The sequence below is a fragment of the Arvicanthis niloticus genome, chromosome 9, assembly GCF_011762505.2.
Source record: "Arvicanthis niloticus isolate mArvNil1 chromosome 9, mArvNil1.pat.X, whole genome shotgun sequence".
NCBI lineage: Eukaryota > Metazoa > Chordata > Mammalia > Rodentia > Muridae > Arvicanthis > Arvicanthis niloticus.
Window position 1 is genome coordinate 68,834,438 of NC_047666.1, and position 21,201 is coordinate 68,855,638.

Here is a 21,201-nt window from a genome sequence, read left to right on the forward strand (position 1 = left end):
CACCTGAGCCTGCTTCTTGAGAGGTGGAGTGGGCAGGCACACAGCGCTTTAAAACAAAAGAAAAAAAACAAACAAACAAAAAAAAAAACAACCCTCTTTTACATTTGCGCATCCAGCAGACACCAGAAAATATTCTGGGTCCTGCGATTAGGAACTAGAATAACCTGGGAGCTGTGGTTGGCCCACTCCGTTAATACTACTACTTAAGAGGCTGAGGCTGGAATGTCCCTGAGAGTAGCTTAGCTTGGGCTACTGAGACTGTGCTTCAACTACCCTTCCTTCCAAGTAGTAACACCAAAACAGGCAAGGGGTTGGAGACGTAACTTCGGGAATCCAGTGCTTGCAAGGATCAGTTCAAGGTCATCATGGGCAGAAGAAGTTTAAAGGCTGCAAGAGATTCTCTCCAAAGAGCCGTGTACACGCGCAGGAATACCACTCCCATCCCCCAGCAAAACAAAACAATTACTCTTATAAAAACTAAAAGGTTCATTTAACAGCTTTATGTGAGAAAATGAAAATCTAGATCTTCCAGAATTGCTGTAAATGCAAGGTTTACACCAGTTAGAGGCAACAGCTGTTAATATGTGTTTAATAACCTACGTTGAAAGAGTGAAATAAATCCACATCATACCTTTTGCTCCAGTTGGCTATAATTAGCTCTAAACTGGGGAAAGCTTGAGCAACTGAGAGTAGGGCCTGCAAGATGGCTCAGCAGGTACAGGCTTGTCTTCAAGCCTGACCACCTGAGTTTCTTCCCTGGACATACCAGATGGAAGAAGATAGTAAACTCTCTCAAGTTGTCCTGACCTCCATACATGTACTGCGGCAACAGTGTGCGGCCCCACCACCCCCATAAATGTAAAACCAAAAAACCAAACAAACAAAAAGATGTATGTTTGAGACAGGTTTCTTGTGTTAGCCCTGGCTGTCTTTGAATCGCCTCTGCAGGTAACCTCTGAGAGAACCTCCTACCTCTCTGCCCTCCTCTCCCACTGGTGCTGCGACTAGATTAAAGTTGTGTGCTGCTCTGCCCAGCTTAAGAACATTTTTAAGGAAAATAAAACAAGAGTCCTCCTGGTCTCTAGGATAAGACATAAAAGACGCAAATTACCCATAAACTCTCCTAGCAGAGAAGTCCCTATTACCCTTTACAGAGTGAAGTTTAGCGCGTGACCAAAGAACTGAGCCCTGTACCAAAGACTATCTGGGATATAGGGCCATTTTGCTCCCAGAGCTCAAAACAGTGCCTCTCTTTACTAATCAAATTAATATGGGCCAGCTTCTCATTGTCATAGAGCCTTTATAGAGTTTCCCAAAGGTGACAAGAAGCTAAGTTATACATGTTTTCAGTGTCTGGTCCAATGAAAGTTTTCCTTTAAAATTCCCTCTTCCGAGAGACGTATTTACCCTCCTTTCACACCGTGGAGATTGTTGATCAAGTCACCATCTGCCATGAAGACCGTAGCTCTCAAGTACAACGCACATTTTTGCATTTCCACTGGTTAGCACAATCCCAAGCCTACAATTTGCACACAGTAAATGTTTGCAAAATGAAAACGACTCGATTATTCCAAAGCCATGTACTTATCAATGCAATCGTTATCAATATAGTACATCCATGACAAACGCAATTAAAAAAAATATCGTTGGGCAGGTGAAATGGTTTAGCAGGTAAAGAAGGTACTTGTTGCCCTACCTGATGACCCGAGTTCACTTCCCAGAACCCACCAGGTGGAGGGAAGAATGGACTGCAGAAATCTGTCCTCCGATTTCCACATCTGTGCTGTGGCAAACATGCCACCCATACTTATTGACACACACACACACACACACACACACACACAAAATAATGAAAATGTTAAAAAGTTAATAAATGTAAATTCTAGACAGGGTTGAGGTATCATAGCCTTGTAATCTCAGTACTTGAGAGATTGGAAGGAAGATCATAAATTCAAGGCCAACCTGAGCTACATAACTAAACCTCATCTCTCCACCACCAAAAAAAAAAAAAAATAGAGCAAAATAAATAAGTAATCTTTTAAATTTTTAAAAGGTTTAATTATAAGTTCTCAGTTTTTAAATAGCATCACTGTGTGTTTCGTATTGAAATCAAATGAAAATATGAATATGAAATATGAATAACAGTTAAGAATTTGTTCTTAAATGTAAAATATAGGTGTGGCTTGGAAAAGCCCCATGTTTGTGGTTTTATAATCAAACTGTAAGTTCTGCTTTATGCTGGTGACAGCTGGCCATTGCTTTTCTTATCAGAACAGGATAGTGATCATTGCTGCTTACCAGTCAGAATTGTGTTACAAGGAAAAACGAATGAGAGGAGTTGAACTCATTGAAGTGATCCAATATCAAGGCTTCAAAAAAATGTATTTCATTTTATGTGTATGAGTGTTGGACTTCCTATGCTCTACGTATGTGTCTGATGCCCACAGAAACCAGAAAAAGGCACAGGATCCCCTGTAACTGGAAATACAGAGGTGGTGAGTTGCCATGTGGATTCTAGGAACTAAACCTTGGTCATCTGCAAGTGAAGCAAGTACCCTTAATGGATGAGCCTTGTCTCCAGCCCCGTCAAGATGGTGTTTGTTTGTTCGTTTGTTTGTTTGCTGAGACAAGGTCTCTTGTAGCCCCAGCTGACTTTGAACTTGCTATGTAGCTGAGGCTGACCTTGAACTCCACTTCTCTTTTATTTTTAGAATACCTTTTATTTATTCCATGACAAGGTATAATACACATGTGTATAACATGATTGTTACCCACCTTACCTACCTCCTTCAACTTCCCCCTCCACTTTTTGACTTTGGGGGTGGCAGATGTGCCACAGCTCTAGAAAAGAAAAATATATTTGCTGTTGGAGAATAACTCCCAATCTCTGGAGGACATTAAAGAAATTGTAGATGTTCTTACTAGGGCTTCATAGAATTTGTGCTGTAATAATTTCTCCTCTACTCATTGTTTTCATAAAAAAAGAAGAAGAAAGCAGCTGAGAGTTCTTAATCCTGAGCTAGATAAATCTAGAAAGAATGGGGCAAGTGCAAACATGACCTATGTCATCTTCTTAATAATGTTAACTTGGAACCACCTTGGATACAAGTGCACATAGACACCCAGTCCTCCACTTTCTCATTCACTCTTGCACTCACACAACTGTGAATCGCTCCAGTGCACCGTAAAAAAACACTGCACTATGAAGAACAGACATTGCTTGAGACTTCCCCGAGATCACTGTGTGACATTCAAGTGTTTTTCTTTTTCTTTTTTTTCCAACCCTTTTAAATGTCGCTTTTTGAGACTGGGTCTCCCAATGTAGCACATGTTGGCCTGGAACTTAGGACAGGCCTACTGTCTCATGCTCACAAGTTTGGAGACTATAGGATGAGTTACTATACCTATCATTTATTATTTCTCTTAGAAGTATGTAATTGTTATTTCTTAAATTTGAGATAAAGTAGATACAAAATCTAATTGCTGACAGCGGCTATCTTATCTTGGTCCTGAGAACAAATGCTACTATTTTCCTAGTAAGAAGAAGGTCAGAACATCCATGATGGTTGCAAAGGCAGAGGGAGAGTGTCAGAGCAGCATTCCCAAAGCTCTCAGCCTGTGGTGTCCCTCTGGAGTCTATGCCATCTCTCTGAAGCTCTTAGTAGTCCTTCACCAGTATATCCAAGTTTGATGATACTGAAAGCCAAAACAATTCAGAGACCTCCCTTGAAAATAAATAAAGGGTGGGCAGTGGTGACCCACGCCTTTAATCCCAGCACTTGGGAGGCAGAGGCAGGCGGATTTCTGAGTTCGAGGCCAGCCTGGTCTACAGAGTGAGTTCCAGGACAGCCAGGGCTACACAGAGAAACCCTGTCTTGAAAAAAAACAAGAAAGAAAGAAAGAAAGAAAGAAAGAAAGAAAGAAAGAAAGAAAGAAAGAAAGAAAGAGCTGGCTGGCAAGATGGCTCAGGTGGTAAAGGTATTTTCCATCACAGTGGTGACTTAAATTCAATCCCTGAGGCAGACATGGTAGAAGGAAAGAACAACCCTCACCACCTCGCCTCTGACTTCACTCAACACTTGAGCATGTGCCCTCTCCTCAAAGACAAATAAATATTTTTATTGTAATTATAATTCTGTGTTGGAAACTGTTCCCCCACAGGCTGTGGTATTTGATTACTTGATCTCCAGCTGGTGGTGCTGTTTGGGGAGCCTTAGGTATGATTTTGTTAGAGAAAGTGTGTCACTGGAGGTTAGCTTTGAGGTGTAAGAGTCCCTGGCCATTCCCAGTATGCTCTCTGTATCTGTGCTTGCCATTTGAGACATGAGCTCTCAGCTGTTCCTGCATGTCTGCTGCCTGGTGCCAGGATTCCCTGCCGCAATGGACTCTTGTCCCCTGGAACCGTAAGCTATAGTGTTTTATTATAGCACTAGAAAAGTAACTAATACAAGTTCTGAGACTGAATTTGCTAAGGTCGTTTTAGAATCTCACTAAAAGTTCTTGAAAGGCAAGAGCTCTGAAGTTTATTACCTTCCTGGCACCACACCTACAACCAGCTGTCTCCGTGTTGGCAGCTTCTCCAGATGTTCTTCTGGAAGTGTCTTGAAACCTGTACTTTGCCCAGGCATCTTCCTTTAACTGGCTTTGGGGAACCATGGCATCCTTCTCTTTTGATTTCTAAGGCTCTTGCTGACAGATTCCCAGCTGGAAATATGTAATAGAGAAAGAAATGCTGGGAAGTATAGTTTCTAGCTCCAAAGAGGCTCAGGATAAGGCTGAGTCGACAGGAGACTATCCAGCAAATCACCTCAAAGAAGAAACAAAACGGTCCTAATTGACTATGGTGATTCTATATGTTTTTAAAGAAGCCACAATACACTCAAGTACCAAAACAGGGAACTGGTCATGTAAACTTGATATGCTTAAAACCACACAGAAGGGAAGCAGGTTAGAATCTTAGGCTATAAATAGAATGTAAACATTGCAGAGTATCCCTGGCACTATTGGGAGGAGATAGGAGCCTGATTATCCCATTCCATTCACATTTGCTAACATTACTTTCAGCATAGTTATTGATTGGTCCCATTAGGTGATAAAGACATGACCTAAAAGGATAGCCAGCATATTTGGGGAGATTATAATTTAGATCAGCACTGCCCCGACTGTAATGTATTTGGAGCCACAAATGTGAGATATGCACATACACACACACACACACACACATGTATATATCACATACATAACACATATGTGGATTATATATTACACATATATAATACATATGTGCATTATGTATATAAGTATACATAAGTATATTAAATATGTAACACATGTATATACAATACACACACATATATATTATGTATATATGTGTTCATGTATGTGTGTCTTAGTCACGATTCTATTGCTGTGAACAGACACTATGACCAAGGCAACTGTTAGAAAAGAAAGCATTTAATTGGGGTCTTGCTTACAGTATCTGAGGTTTAGTCCATCATCAGCATTCAGGCAGGCGCTAGTGCAAGCAGTACCTGAGAACTGCATCCTGATCCTCAAGCAGAGAGAGAAAGAGACAGGGTCTGGCCTGGCTTTTGAAACCTCAAAGTCCACCCCCAGTAACTCACTTTCTCCAACAAGACCACACCTTCTAATCCTTTCCGTTTCTTTCTGTGGTGACTAAGCATTTAAATATATAAGCCTATAGAGGCTATTCTTATTCAAACCACCACAATGTGCATCTAAATCCCACATTTTGTTATATTTGGAGGTGACAGGATTTTATTCTATACTCTAAGATGGAATAGAGTTTACTATGTAGTCAGACTAGCCTCAAACTTAGACTCATAATGATTCTCCTGCCTCGGCCTCCAAAGGCCTGGAATGACATCCTGAGCCACCACACCCTACTTTAAATTTTGTAAGCCACAAGAATAAAAGAGTGAAATCTTCCTTGAGATCCTGTACCTACAGTTGGATATGGATTAGTTTCTGGGACTCTTTTGAGAAACCCACATCTATGCTCTGGGATGTTACTTCATTCTGAATTCTTCTCTTTGCCTTAACCCTTGTGATTACGCCTATAAAATATTTTTATATTTTAAAAAGTTTCAACTCTGAATTCTGCTTTAAGAATGAATAAAAATAAATATAGGAGGGCTGGAAAGATGGCTGAGCAAGTACAGGTATCTTCCACTAAGCATTTAGACAATGAGTGTGAGTCTCCCTCCCAGCAGAGTCCTGCGGCTGCTGGCTACTGAAGAAGGGCAGATCTTTCCAATTAGAACCTCTGCAGGGGAAACTAAACAGCTGCATGCAATTTTCTCTTAGAGCATCTTGGAACACTCTGAAACTAGGAATAAAATATATCTCTTTCCGTAAAAAGCTCTCTTCTGCCGTTTCATACATATTTATCCCTTCCTTGCTTCCTCTTTAAAAAAAAAAAAAAACTACTTACATCTGCTTTGCTTATTATTTCATTGTCCAAATTACTTCATGAATTTATAGTTTATTCCCTCATATTCCTATTGCTTTGGGAATTAAATTTCATGACAACTTTATGGTATACCTAACATCAACTTTTGTCTGGAAGATGTAATGTCTTAAATTTTGGGCACACATGATATTGCTGAGAAATACACTCTTACCTACGGTAGACTAACAATAGCAATATTTTCTTTTCTTTCTTTCTTTTTTTTTTTTCTTTCTTCTGGGACTTTTCTGAGAAACCCAGATCTTGGCTCTTGGTTGTTATTTTATTTTGAATACTTCTCTTTGTCTTAACACGAAATATACTTATTAACTCCTATTTCTGATTTAAGAAAAAATAAAAATAAGTATAGGAGGGTTGGAAAGACTAAACGTGTTCCTTTTGAGGCCAGGCCTGGTAGTGTAAACCCAATATATAGGCTTGGAGACCAACAGCTGGTAAGTTCATGGTGATGCTAAATTATATAGCCAGTTTAAGGCTAGCCAGGGCTACATGAGACCCTGTCTAAAAAAAAAAACCACAAGAAAAAGAGAAAATGAATCTCTAATGAGTGTTCCTCTACTAGGATTCTCTTAAGCTTGTTTATCTACTTATTGCAGTGGTCTGTTAGTGATTGCTCTTACAGACAACTGTTTAATTAGATTTTTTTTTTCTTTTTCTTCTTCCTTTCCTCCACCTCTTCCTCTTCTTCTTCTCCTCTTTCTCCTCCTTCTCCTCCTTGAAAGTTTCATGCTGTAGCTCAGGCTAACTTAGAACTCACTGTGTCTCCAAGACTGATCATGAACATTCTGCAATCCTCAGTTTCCCAAGTGCTGAAACTGAAGATATGAGTCACCAATCAGACCCCGCCCCCTCTCTTTCTGATTCTTGTATGGTACTGAAGAGTGAACCCAGGACTTGGTGGATACAAGTAACTACTCTAACATTGAGCCATGTCCAGACCTTTAATTGTAATTCTTCTCTTTTTGGGGTCTCTCTCTCTCTCTCTCTCTCTCTCTCTCTCTCTCTCTCTCTCTCTCTGTGTGTGTATACAGATGCTTTTTCCCCTCCAAGTAAATGTGGAAGACTGTCAGTGATGTCATACAGTGTCTTCCTCCATCATTCTCCTCTTTATATTTTGGAACAGAAACCTAGCCAAACCCTAGGATAAATTTGCCTCCACTCCTGGCTCTGATGTTACAGACTTGCACCACATCGCTTTCCTGTCCAGCTTTCACATCACACACTTAATTGGTCAAGCCATCTCCCCAGCACAAAGAATTTTTTTTTGAGAATTTTATGCATATACACAACGTGTTTAGATCATATTCCTCCCTCCTGGATCTTCTGACATAGATGCCCCCACCCCACCTCTTCCTCTCAACTCTGTTCTCTTCCTCCTCTTCCTTCTTCTCCTTCATTTTGTCTTTCTCCTCTTCTTCTTCTTCCTTCTCCTTTTGCTTTATATTTCTCTGAGCCCAACTAGAGCTGCTTGTTTGCACGTGGGTGTGTAGAGCCATCCACTGGAGCAAGGCCAACCTACAAGGAGCCACACCCATGAAGAAAACTAACTCGCCCTCTCCCACTTCCCGCCAGCGATCAACTGCCAATAGCTATCAGCTAAGGGTGAGGCCTCCTGAGTGAGTCCTTTCCCCCATCCCTGCTGGAATGTTGACAGACTGGCTTGATGTTGAGCAGACAACCACAGATGCTGCTGTGAGTTCATGAATGTAAAGGTACTGTAGTGTCCAGGAGGCACTATTTCATGCACTCTTTCTTGACTTCTGCTTCCTGCAATCCCCACCGTCACGTTTTTCTTCTTAGTCTCTGAACCTTGAAGGGGGATGATATCAGGCTCCATCTGGGTTCTAGCATTTGATAATCACGAATTGTCTGCACGTTGCCTCATTGTGAATCTCTCTGTCAACTTGCATCTGCTGCAATAAGAAACTTCTCTGATGATGGGTAAGAGCTGCGCTAATATAAAGAAAGATAAGTATTTAGAAAAGAGTTCAATGCTCTGTCCATTGAGGATAATAACAGTGACAATTTCTTCCCTGGGGCACATGGTCGTCTCAGCTGTGGGCTTAGGGGCAAGTTTATAATACCAGACTTGAGTTCCCTCTTGTGAAGCAGGTTGTAAATCCAGTCAGAAAGCTATTTGTTACACCCAAAATATTCACACCACTAGCTACTACTATTGTACCAATGGGTATATTTTACCAGGCAGATCATGACTGTAATTAGTAGAGTTCAGAGTAGTGAGGTAAGGAATGGGGGGTAAAACCCTTGATGCATTTTCTTCCTAAAAGTCTACCAAACACCTTCTAGCACTATGAAACCTAGCCATATCAGGTAGGTCAGTATCACATTGACTTATCATGCCCGAGACCAAAGTTTGTGATGCCTTTTGCAATTTGGTTTTACCATCAAGTTCTGATAGGCAATTGAAACCGATGTATTATTGGGGTTCTTTGAGACAGTCTTGACCAAAAACTTGAAGGAAGGTATTCTATGCCTGGTAGATTTTGTTTATAACGTATGCCTTCTGAGAGAAGCATTGTCACCCTATATATGGTACTCCAGTTAAACAACTGGAGATTGAGGAAATTTGGGGGATATTGGCTTCTCATAAAATTACACTAGTAAAAAATTAGCTCAGAAACCATCTTAGTGTCCATAAGATAGTTATAATGTTGAAATGAATGTAAATATATAAAAAATTACTACAAAATAGCAGTATTTACCATCATATTTAGTTTGATAGTAAGGACTAAGTATAGACAAGAAGAGTAGATGACTCCTGCCTATAACTCTGGCAATTGGCAGGAAGAGAGCCAGAAGGATGGTCACAAGTTTGAGACCAGCCTGGTGTACAGAGCAAGTTCTGGGCCAGCCAGGACTACATAGTAATACCTTGTCTCAAATTAAAAAATAAATAAAAAAGACTACTGACCTTTTTCAAGTGAATAGATCTCCAGAAATCCGACTACACCATCAGCAGACCCTTGCAGGTTCGTTTTCTTTTCCTCTACCTATGCTGGCCTCTCTTGTAGCCATTACTATCAGCCCTTTACAAGACAGATGAGGAGTAGGAGTCAGATCCCGAGTGCCTATGTAAAAATAAGATGGTGGGTATGGGGGTAAGAGGTAGTGTCTCAGTCAGTAAAATGCCAGCCCACAAGCATAAGGGTCTGAGTTTGGAATCCTAGCACCCATGTAGAAGCTGGGTATGGAGTGCATCTGTGACTCCAATGCTGAGGGAGACAGAGATTGATGGATTCCTGGAAGTCTGGCCATGGTGTCCCTGAAAATCAGGCAAAAAGCAATTAAGGACACTCAATACCAAATTCTGGCCTACAAATATACAGACATGCAAAACACACACACACACACACACACACACACACACACACACACACACCATAAAAGTCATTGATTTTTTTTTAAAGATCTGGCAAGATGTCTCAGTTGGTAAGAGAACTTGCTAGCGAGCCTGGTGACTATGTGTAATCCCTAGGATCCACGTGGTAGAAGGAGAGCACCAACTCCTGTGAGTTCCCCTTTATCTTCTATCCCCCACGTGTGTCCATATGCATGCCACACACACACCTGCAAACAAACCAAGAAAATTAATTTGAAACTTGTCTCGAGAGTGGCAAATTAAAAACCGAAATTAGAAATATCAAACATGGAGACTTCAGTTCAATTAAATTAGTTCATAAAAACAAAACCGTAAGAATCAAGTAACCACATTACTTTGCCTTGGGAGGTGATGTTTTGAGTGACTGCTATCATCTTTTGCCATTCTAGAAAACAAGAAACCCTACACATCTGTCAATCAGAAGATGGGCAGTAGTTAAGCTATGGTTAGATATCAGGTCCTGACTCCCGTTCTCAAGTGTTTTGATGTCATGAGCCTGACTCACATTCAGAATTCCTAACCTAAACCACACTTAAGCATACATCCATAATCCTAGAACTTGAGAAACTAAGGCCTAGAGGATCAAGAGTTTGAGGCTATTGTAGGTTTCATAGTGACGCTCAATCACACCCTCCTCACTGAAACTAGAAAAGATTCATATAACATAACTCCCATGAAGTGAATGAGTTCCCTAACACTAAAGTAAGGAACAGCATATTTAAAGGGCACCAAGAAGCAAATAAAGCCCTAAGAAAACAGAATAATGCTATTGATGTGTGGAAAACACTTGTCACCAAGTGTGAGATCAATCTCTGGGACCCATGGTGGAAACGAAGAATCAATTCCTGAAGCTTACTACCTAACAACCACACATATACATGTGCATGCCTACAATCACACACACATTATACATATGTGCACACAAAAACAATTAGAATTAAAGACTTTTCAAACATTTCATTTATTCTCTCTGTGTGTATGTATGCATACTTGCTGAAGGAGGCACGCTTGGGCCATGGTATGGTGTGATGGTCAGAGGACAACCTGTGAGAGTTTGTTTTCTCCTTTGACCACAATGATTATGGGTATTCATTAGGCTTTGTAGTGAATACCTTTACCCACTGAATCATCTTACCAGCTCTAACCTAAAATTTTATTTATTAAGTATGAAAGGGGAGAAACTTAATATAATGACATTAAGAAGTTGATTGTGGGTATTCCCACAATCTTTAAGGACAAGGCTTTAGTTGATGGTTGGCTATGGTCTTGACTGTCTGTGAGACAGGGGTAGGTTTCATGGCTGTTCTATTACCCAGATTCATCAGGTGAAGTTAACTCTAGAGCATTACCCATGCTCTTTTCATCAGTCAACTCTCTGTGGCCTAGGAAATAACTTTCATGAATAGTGCTCAGCAGGTGTAGTTGGGCACGCTTTCATCATAGTGTCTGATGGCCTCAATGTGTTGTCCCTCAAGATTATTTGGCAGCCTCCTGGTCTCTGTGATGGCCAAGATTATTTAGCACGCCACATGAGCCTACAGAAATAGGTCATGATGCTATGTGCAATAGAAGACTGTCAAGAAAATGCTGGATTGGGATTCCTGATGTCCTTTGTCCCAGCTCATCCCTCTCCTTCCCCTAAGAAAGTAAGAAAGAACAGACTTAAATACCTCCTAGACTTGATCTCTTCAACTGATCCTGTCCAGGGTTTGTGTGTTTGTTTGTTTGTGTGTTTGGCAGGGTTTTACCCTGTGAACACAGGCTTGCCTAAAACTCACTATATGGCCTAGGGTGACCTCAAACTTGCAGTGACCCTCTGCCTCAATCTCCCCTGCACTTATATGAGTTACCATGCCTACTTCAGCTCAGCTTGGCTCTATCAAATTTGCAGGTTTGCTGTTTCCATGGTTTATTAGGAGTTCCATGTTAGTAGAACATACTATTATTTTTCTGGTGTCTTCCAGAGTAGTACAAAGGGGCTTTATGTTTATTATTTCTAATCCTTCCACCAGATTTTCGAAGCCCAAATTCAGACTGTTTTCTTGACTTTGTCATTTATTAGGAAATCATAGGCCTGGGACTCAAACTCAGGATGGTTAAAGCTAGGGTGGTTGTTGTTTTATTTTCTCCAAGTAGATGATATGATTCCACCAGCTCCAGAAAGCCCAGTGATTCAGTGTTCATTCAGGAGAACACTTGCTTAGAATGACAGATGATACAAGTTAGATGTTGGGAAATGACTTCAACCTGTGGCTACCTTCATCTTCCCACCTTCTTCCAGTCTCCCAGGCTCAGGTACATGGAGCTAAGGGGGGGGGGGGGGGAATCTATTTAATGAGATAAATGGTAAGGCTGTAGGTACTTTGTTATCTGTTTGTTTGTTTGTTTTTGTCTTTTCTTCCAGAGACAGTATCTCACTATGTAGCCTTGACTAGCCTGGAGTTCCATATGTAGGACAGACTGACCAGAACTCACAGAGATCAGCCTGCCTCTGCCTCCAGAATACTTGAGTTAAAGGCATGTGCCACCGTGCCAAGCTCAGCTATTCTATGTCCTACAAGCTGAGTTTTGTATTCTATCATATGCTAGACTCATCCTCAATGCTAGCTTTTGCTAAGCAGTTCCAAGTCTATCTACATTTCTAAATTTGATTTATGTAAATTCAATTGTCTCTTATTTGTTGCAGTAGAAAAATCCAAGAGAATTCTAACTGGGTCTGTTTCTGTGCTTTTACATATTATTTTTTTCTTGTTCCAAAAGGAAAGCTGTGATTTTGGCAGTTAGTAGCTGGCAGGCTGAACACAGAATCTGTCTTAAGAAGATGTTGACTTTGTGAAAATGCAAACCCACTAAGGAAACTACGCTTCAGAGCTTGGAGTGGAGGAGAGAGGTGACTTTTAGAAGAGACATGAAGACAAGATCCAAGGCAAGGAGGTTCTTGCAGATAGGAAAGGAACATTCAGCTACTATGGGTAACTGAGACTCTTGTCTACTCCTTTTGTGCCTCTTGGAATGACTGTGAGGTGGAGGGATTTTTATGCTGGTGGATTTGGATCGAATGCTGTCCTTGGAAAAATGTTGTTTAATCACTGTAGTACAGAACTATAGAACCACTAAGCTTGGGCACTGGTGCAAAGTGGTCAGTGTACATGTGAACAGGGGTCACAGACTGAAGGGTGTGTTCTTTGTAAAAGTTACAAGCTGGATATGGTCAGGGAGGATAGGCAGACCTGTGCTAATCACTGAACTTCTTATCACCTTGATGAGATAGCTTTCCAGATAAGGCCAATTTGAAGTTAACAACAAGCCAAGCTCCATATGAGGGTGCTTCTTGCCTATATATCTGAGTACCTGAGAAGTGGAACTGGGGAACCCGAAAGATTAGGAGTTCAAGGTAGCCCTCAGCAGCATAGTGAATTTGAGGGCAACCAAGGCTGTATGAGGCCCTGTCTCAACAAAGAGAAAGGATTGGAGGAGGGAAAAGAGGGAGGGAGGAAGAGAGGCAGGGAGAGAGGGAGGGAAGCAAGGAAGCAAGAAAAAGGAAAAGAAGAAAAAAAAAAAGGAGAGAAGAGAATAATTTAGCTGGGCTTGAAAGTTCAAATCTTTAATCCTTGATACTTTACAATCTGGGACAGAATGATCAAAGCAAACCGCAGATTCAGTACAATCCCAATTAAAACGCCAGTGCCATTCCTCACAGAAAAGAATGAAACAAAACAACCTTCAAATTCATTTTTGAAAGCACAAAAATTTCCAGATTTCCAGTGCAACCCTTAACGTGCTGCAGAGTGAGGGGTTGGGGTTAGCAGGGTGGAAGGTTAATTGTAATGTTAATTTTCCACGCCTAACTTCAAGCTACACCGAGGATAGGAGTTTCAACAAACGGTCCTGGGGAAACTGGATGTGTACACGTAGAAGGATGAAGCTAGAGCCTTATCTCTCGTCCTGAACTCAACTGTAAATATATCAAAGATGTAACATGAAAACCTGAAACTTCTAAGGTAAAAGGCAGAGAGCACTGTATGAGGTTTTGGCAAAGGTCAGGACTTTCTAACTGGGATCTCTGTTGCCCCTATTAAGACTAACAATTGATAGATGGACCTCATCAAATTAAAATGTTTCTGCATAACAAAGGACACTATCAATTGAAGGAAGAGGCAGACTACAGAATGAGAAAGAAATCATTACCACCCCGTATATCTGACAGATGATTAATGTTGAGAATATGCAAAGAAAAAAAAAAAAAAACCCTCAGGAAACCAAAGAACTCAGTTTAAAAGGCAGGAGGCAGGTACAGAAATAAACAGAGAAGTACAAATGGCTAATAACCATCTTTAAAAGTGCTCAACGTCTTTAGCCATGGGGAAATATAAATTAGGACTACTTTGAGATTCCATCTCAGCCCAGTAAGAATGATTATCACAAAAACAAACAAACAAAAAACAAAAACAAAAACAAAAAAACCCAAATAACAAATGATGATGAGGACGTGGAAAAGGAAACTGTTGGTGTGGCTGAAAACTGGTGTAGTCACTGTGGAAGCCAGAATGGAGGTTTCTCAAAAAGCTAAAAATAGAATGACCACATGACCGAGCTATATCTAGGCATATACCCAAATGACTCCACATTCTACTACAGAGACACTTGTAAAAATAACTTTTATTCGCCTGGTGTAATTGTCATCTTGGAAGCTTGTTGCCTCTGTCGGCTAACCTAGACCTAGTCCTGGAAGCTTCTAGTCTCCATCCAATCTAGGCTTAGAATGTTTTCAGCCTCTGAGACTTACTGCTAACTAAGCTCATCCTTCCTAAGTCCTTTCTGATCTCTGGCTGACTGGTTCAACTCACCTGTTCTGACTCAAACTCCTCTCCAAGCTGACTGATTCAGTCTGTCTTCTCCCAGCTTTTGAGTTGCTCTGTTTGGCTTCAAACTAACTCTTCCAATCTGTTCTAATCTTCTGACTCCTACTGACTTCTCTAGTTCGTTCTGTCTTCATCTATGTTTATCTTGTTCTATCTCTGCAACCTGATTTGGTACACCTGTCCCAATAAAACTACATTTCTCCTGCACTCTCTCTGCATCGCTTTGTTAAAAAACTTTCCTTTCCTCTCTCTTCTCATGAGAGTTGGTCATATCCGATCCTGTTAAATCTTTCTCTGATTGGTCACTTCAGCTGCCACTCAATTAGACATCAACTTTAAACCTGGGTGCATCCTTCTACAAACTGACTTTACCTTCATTGTTAGAGATTAAAGATGTGCACTAAGGACCTGTCTGTATTCCAACCAGAGGGACTAGGTATGCTAAGGGCTGAGCAACACCCTAAGACAACCTTGGGGTTCACAGTGTGATCAAATATCCTGCAACAGACACTTTCACACTGCAGCTCTATTCACAATAGCTAAGGAATGCAATCAACCTAGATGTGCATCACATGACTCCATAATAAAGATGGGGTATATATACCAAATGGAATTCTCATCAGTGAAGAAGAAAGGAAAGTTTGCCATGTTGAGAAAAGAGATGGAAAGTATTATACCAAGTGGGGGCTACCACAACCCAGAAAGACAAATGCCATTATGTTTTTGTTTTTGTTTTTTTTTTCTCATGTACAGATCCTAGCTTTAAAAATTTAAATTTCTGTGTTGGAGTGAGTGTCTGTAAAACCTCAGAAGCAAGAAAGGTGATAGAAGAAACTGTGTGTGTGTAGGAAAAATGTCTTGGCAGGTGGAGTATGACAACATGTGGTACATGTGGTACTGTAGAGAAAAGGATTGTTAGGCTGGAAAGGTTCAAATGGGGATAGGTGGCCGATGAGGTAGTGGGGACTGGGGGAAAGTAACCTCAACTTAGAATACAGGGAAACTCTATATAGAAACCTATTATTTTGCAAGCTAAATAAAAGATGTAATTATTTTAAAGTCTGACTAAAGCTACCCTGTATCAATGCTGTCCTCAGAATCCACAGGTCTTTATTAGAAGTTCCAGTGCCAGGTGTGGGATATTTCCCTATGAGATACTGGCTAGGAGCCTCAAGAGGATCCCAAAACAATGGAGGCTATTGTCATTGCTCTTGGAGAACCCTGGAGAACTAGAGAGTAAGACCCTATGATTAAGGAGCACTTACGTAAATCAAGCTGGAACTGAGCTGGAAGCCACTGATCATCATGGTACCAGCAGGTGACATGCAGGCAAAAGGCATCATTGGTCTTACCTAGTTGCAAATCTTGCAAACTGCTAAGACCTTCATGCCTGCCAGACAAAATGTTCCTATTGGTGTAATCAGAGCATGATTAATTATCATCATGGGAAGGGATTTCTGTTTTGTTGTAAACTTGGGGGAAGTCCTGTGACTGCAGAGCTCACAGGTCCTAGAGGGAGATCTTAACATTGAGGCTCTGCTGAATGGACATGCAGTCTAAGCGCCTTCTTAGATCCATGTATGCCTCTAGGCTGGTGCGTCTCTTGGCCTTGGCTGAGTGGTTTTTGTTACTATAGAGAGTCATAACTGGACAAAGTGCTGAGACTAAGTGACTGTTGAGTGTTTGGTCTTGGATGGGGATATTTCCTTCTCAAGGCTCAGGGAACATCATCAAAAAGGGGGCAGAAAGATTGAAGAGCTGAAGGATGGCCACCTGTACAAAACCTGCAAACACAAAATAAGATGTGAAAGTAGGAGGGGACTACTTGGGAAGAAAAGGGGGGTTAACAGGAGTGAGAGAACAAGAGTGCGTGGCAAAGATGGGTATGTTCTCAATCCATTGCATGTATGTGTGACACTGTCAAAATTAAAAGTGGGAAAAATTAAAAGGAAGATAGCTGAAGGCTTGCCTGGACTACAGAGTGTGTTTAGCCTATCCCTGGCAATTTAGTGCAACCCTGTCTCAAAATAAAAGCATTGAAAAAAAAAATAAAAACAATGGGGAATGTGGTTTAGTGTTAGAGTGAGTGCTTGCCTAACACACAGAAGGAAAGAAAAATGATGCAGGCTGGTGTGTGTGTGTGTGTGTGTGTGTGTGTGCACCCCCCCCCCCCCCCCCACCCCGTGTGTGCCAGTATGTGCCTTAAGTCCATTCTTGCTGCCTCTCCTTCCTTCTTTCTCTGAGTCCTAGGAAGCTAACAGCTTTGGACACCCTCTGTAAATGGCCTCTGGCTTGTGGTTGGGTCCAGCCACTACTAAGCATTACTAAGAAACAAAAGGAAGGGAACAATCTGAGTTGGGATATTTACTGTCCAAAGATCCCTCCCCCAGTGTGGTGGGTCATGGGTCATTTTACAGAAGACAGCAGTTCTTGTCTTGTGGCTGCCCTTATAGTAATTTCCCTTAAACTGGGATCTGGTAACTTTGTTGTCTTCCTCTTTGAAACCTGGGATCTTTAGTGGCTACTCTGCTATTGTCAGCCCTGGGGATTCAGCACCATTCCTTGTCCTGATTATGTCTCTTTAAAGGATTCTGTACAGGTAATTACCTTCTATCATGCTATCTGGTTTCTTTCTCTCTTTATTCCTGCCTTTCTTCTTTGAAGCCTCCTCTCCTGTCTTCCTTCCCTTCTCTCCCACAGAGAGAAGTCTGTCTGCCTGTGTTGAGACATGACTATATGGTTCTTTCCCATACCAGGATATGTATGTAATGTTATTCGTACCTCTTGTGTTCTCAATGTTACAAAAACTACAAAAATACCATTGGGGTTCACATCAGAGGCATTGATAGTTACAGATTTTAACACTGAAGCCGAACCAATGTGAAATTTTAATACAAATTCCCACAATCAGGCAACACCTTGGTCCCAGAAATTTAGGCAAACCAGGTGATTGACTCAGTTTCATTGGGACTCCGGGTTCCAGTTTGTTTGTCTGTTCACAAGGTTCTACTTGAGAGTTTGAGGATGGAGAATTGCAAGTTTAAGGCTAGCCTGGGGTATAGAGTCAGTTTTAGGCCAGCTAGGGTAACTTAATGAGACTTTGTCTGAAAAGGAAAAACAGAAAAAGTCTTACTGGATCATGAACTAGACTTTGATGTAACCCTTCATACTAGAAGGGGGAAGAGGAGGTGGAAGAGGAGGAGGAGGAAGAAGAGGAGGAGGAGTAATAAGAGGTGGAAGAGATGAAGAAGGAGGAGGAGGAGGAGGAGGAGGAGGAGGAGGAGGAGGAGGAGGAGGAGGAGGAGGAGGAGGAGAAGAAGGAAGAGGAGGAGAAACAGGAGGAGAAAATAAAATATAGGTAACTACAAGTGTTGGGGGCTGACTTTTAGCAGAAGGCGGCTATCAGCTTTGCAGCCATCTTGAGTCATATACCCTGACATGAGACTTGGATTACAATAGCCTACAACAGCTGAGCACACTCTGATAATCTTGGTTTAGATACCTTGGGTGTGTGAGATTAAAAATGTGGGAGATTAAAGGTGTGTGAGATTAAAGGTGTGTGATTTAAGAGTGACCTAGAGATCAGATTTAGAGACAAGACCTAAGGGCATGATTATAGGTGTGACCAAAAGGCATGGCTTAGAAGTGAGACAGATAAAAGGCAGAGGCTGACGGTAGAGAATCAGACACTTTTAGGAGACACTTAGAGGAAGAGAGACTGAAGAATAAACAGGATTGAAACACACTCTGTCTGGTTTCCATTCTTCGAGTCCGTCCTCTCTCTCTTGCTGAACCCTGACCCTCGGACCGGAGCGGCAGCTTGGACCGGGATACAGTGGCCACCAAACTCCGGGCAGCCCAGGCCTCAACATTTTGCTTGGGCTTCGACATTTTTGGCCTCCTGAACGTGGGGCTAGTGCACTTCTCAACACACAAGGTTGTTGCATTCTGTAGTGCCTTGGAGAATAGTCTCGTGTAAGACTGTCATTAATGAATGAATGAACAAATTAAAACAAGCAACCAAAAATGGAAGACAAAACTCCAGAATGAATTGAAACTTAAATAACTGCTTGAAGATGTTGTTGTCAGTGTTGTCAGAATTTTGAGTATCAGGTGGTTGTAACTTTACTAAAGCTGGAATGACCAATGAGACACATGACAGAGCTAAATAAAGGACATTCAGAATATTATTATGAACATTATTACCTGCCAGAAGCTGAATTTTTTTTTTTCAGACTGGAATTTCTAGCCTGTGGGAGGGTAGAGACATTCCTATCTTGTGTTAGTGAGATGGCAGGATACTGAACAGAATGTGGTCCAAGGAATGAGTGAAGAGGTTAGGCCAGGTGGATATTGTGGTCTTGGGCAATGTGTTTTCTCTAACTAGCTGAAATTATTCAGCTGGTTTTCAGGACTTAAAATGAAAGAATCTTTTAGTTAAACCTCTCAAGTGTTTCCCCCACCCCACCCCCAGCTATCAGAAACAGACTGTATTCAAAGAAAGGTTAGCAGGATGCCACAAAAGGACCTGTGGACACCAGCCTAAGGAGGGATTAACCTTCTTCCCTGAAGCTTTATCTTAAGAAGCCCTATCCCTTTCCAGTTCAAATTTCCCCCAGTTAGAAAAGCTGGTGGGTGGGCTAGAGAGGTGGATCTGTAGATAAAAGAGCTTGCTACCAACACCATAACAGAGTTTGATCCCTAGGACACACATAATGGAAAGATAAGACCTCCACAAGTGCACTACCTATGGCATCCCACAAACAAACAAAACGTGTGAAACATGTTAACAATAGAAAAGAGAAGAGAAAGCCCTTCTACGGCAAACTGTAGCAAACAGGCCAACGGGTCTTATTTTGAGGATTGTCTAGGCCCATTGGAGAATACACATGAAATTATCGTGATGGAGGACCCTCTGAATGCTCTATTTCATGGTTGCATAATCATCTTACCTAGCTTCAGTGAGATGTGATTTCTGGTACCCTCGCTTAGCATAGACATCAGCTTGCCAGCAGTATTGTGATTCAAGGCACTAGCAGAGAGCCTGAACTTGGAAGGGAACTAGAAACAACTGGTTCTCTGACCAGAATCCATGATTGAGAACAGAAATGTAAAGCTGTATTTCCTGGGCTTTCGGTCTTACAGATTGTGAAGCATTATGAAAGACTCTGTTTCTTCATTGTAAAGTGGAGACAGTGGCAATTCCTCTGCCTCAGGATGCTGTGCTGATTCAGAGAGACAATGAGGCAAGGGTCTTAGATTAGAACCTGCCACAGCCTTCTTAGGGATTCTCTTGCTGTGATGAAACACCAGGACAAAGAAAGCAATGTGAAGAGGAAAGGGTTTATTTAGCGTATCCTTCCATTTTGCTGTTCATGATTGAAGGAATTCAGGACAGAAACTGAAACACAGCAGGTTTCTGGGGGCAGGAGCTGATGCAGAAACCATGGAGGGGTGCTGCTTATTGGCTTGCTTCCCCTGACTTGCTCAGCCCGCTTTCTTACAAAATCCAGGACCACAAGCCCAGGGGTGGTACCAACCTCAATGGGCTGAGCCCTCCTCCATTAATCACTAATTAAGAAAATACCTTACAACTGGATCTCATGGAGGCATTTCCTCAATGGAGGCTCCTTTCCCTGTGATCATTCTAGTTGACATACAAAAGCAGCCAGGACAACAGCCAAATGCTCAGGTTCTGCCTTTTCTTATCATGGGCAGGGATGTACTTGGATGGCATCTTTGGAGAATAATGTGTGTATGATCGATCACCTTTATTTTATCATGCTTCGAGGATAATTGGTGTTCCATGAGTAACCACACAAAGTGTTCTTAATGATGTATAAGCTAGGTTGTGTTTGGGCTTTTAAAGCTGGAAGGGCATCTGCATGGCTGCACCTCTCAGTAAAGGCATGTTGGCATCTCCTTGATTCAAAAGTGAGTGATTCAAAACTCAATGGTCTTATGACTAGCTTTAAGTACCTATAATTCCAATAGGACAAGCCCTAGGAGCTCTGCTCAGAGAGTTTTAGACAGTTAGCTTCTCCCGGGTAATGTCTTTTGGGTAGGGCCATGCAGGGCCTGGGAAAATCATTTGGAAAACATTAAGTAAACTTGAAAATGGACAGGAGAAAGCAGTCTTCACTCTCACTAGGGAGCAGACGAGAAGGGCTAAGAGATGAGTGGCACCTCCTAACTCTCCCCCCACCCTATCCAAATGGGTGGATGCGATCAGAGCCCAGAGGCCAAGGCAAAGAAAGACTTGCTTCTACACATCTAGTGGCTTGGCTGAAACCTGGGCTCAGAGGAGCAATTTCTTGTTTCTCATTAAGCTGTAGTATCCTTGTTTAAGCCTTTCCCAGTTGCTCCATTCTAAGCTGTCCTGGGCAGGCATAATGAGGGGTAGACTTAGGGCTATTGGGAAGAAAAATTTCCAAGAATGTCTCACTTCC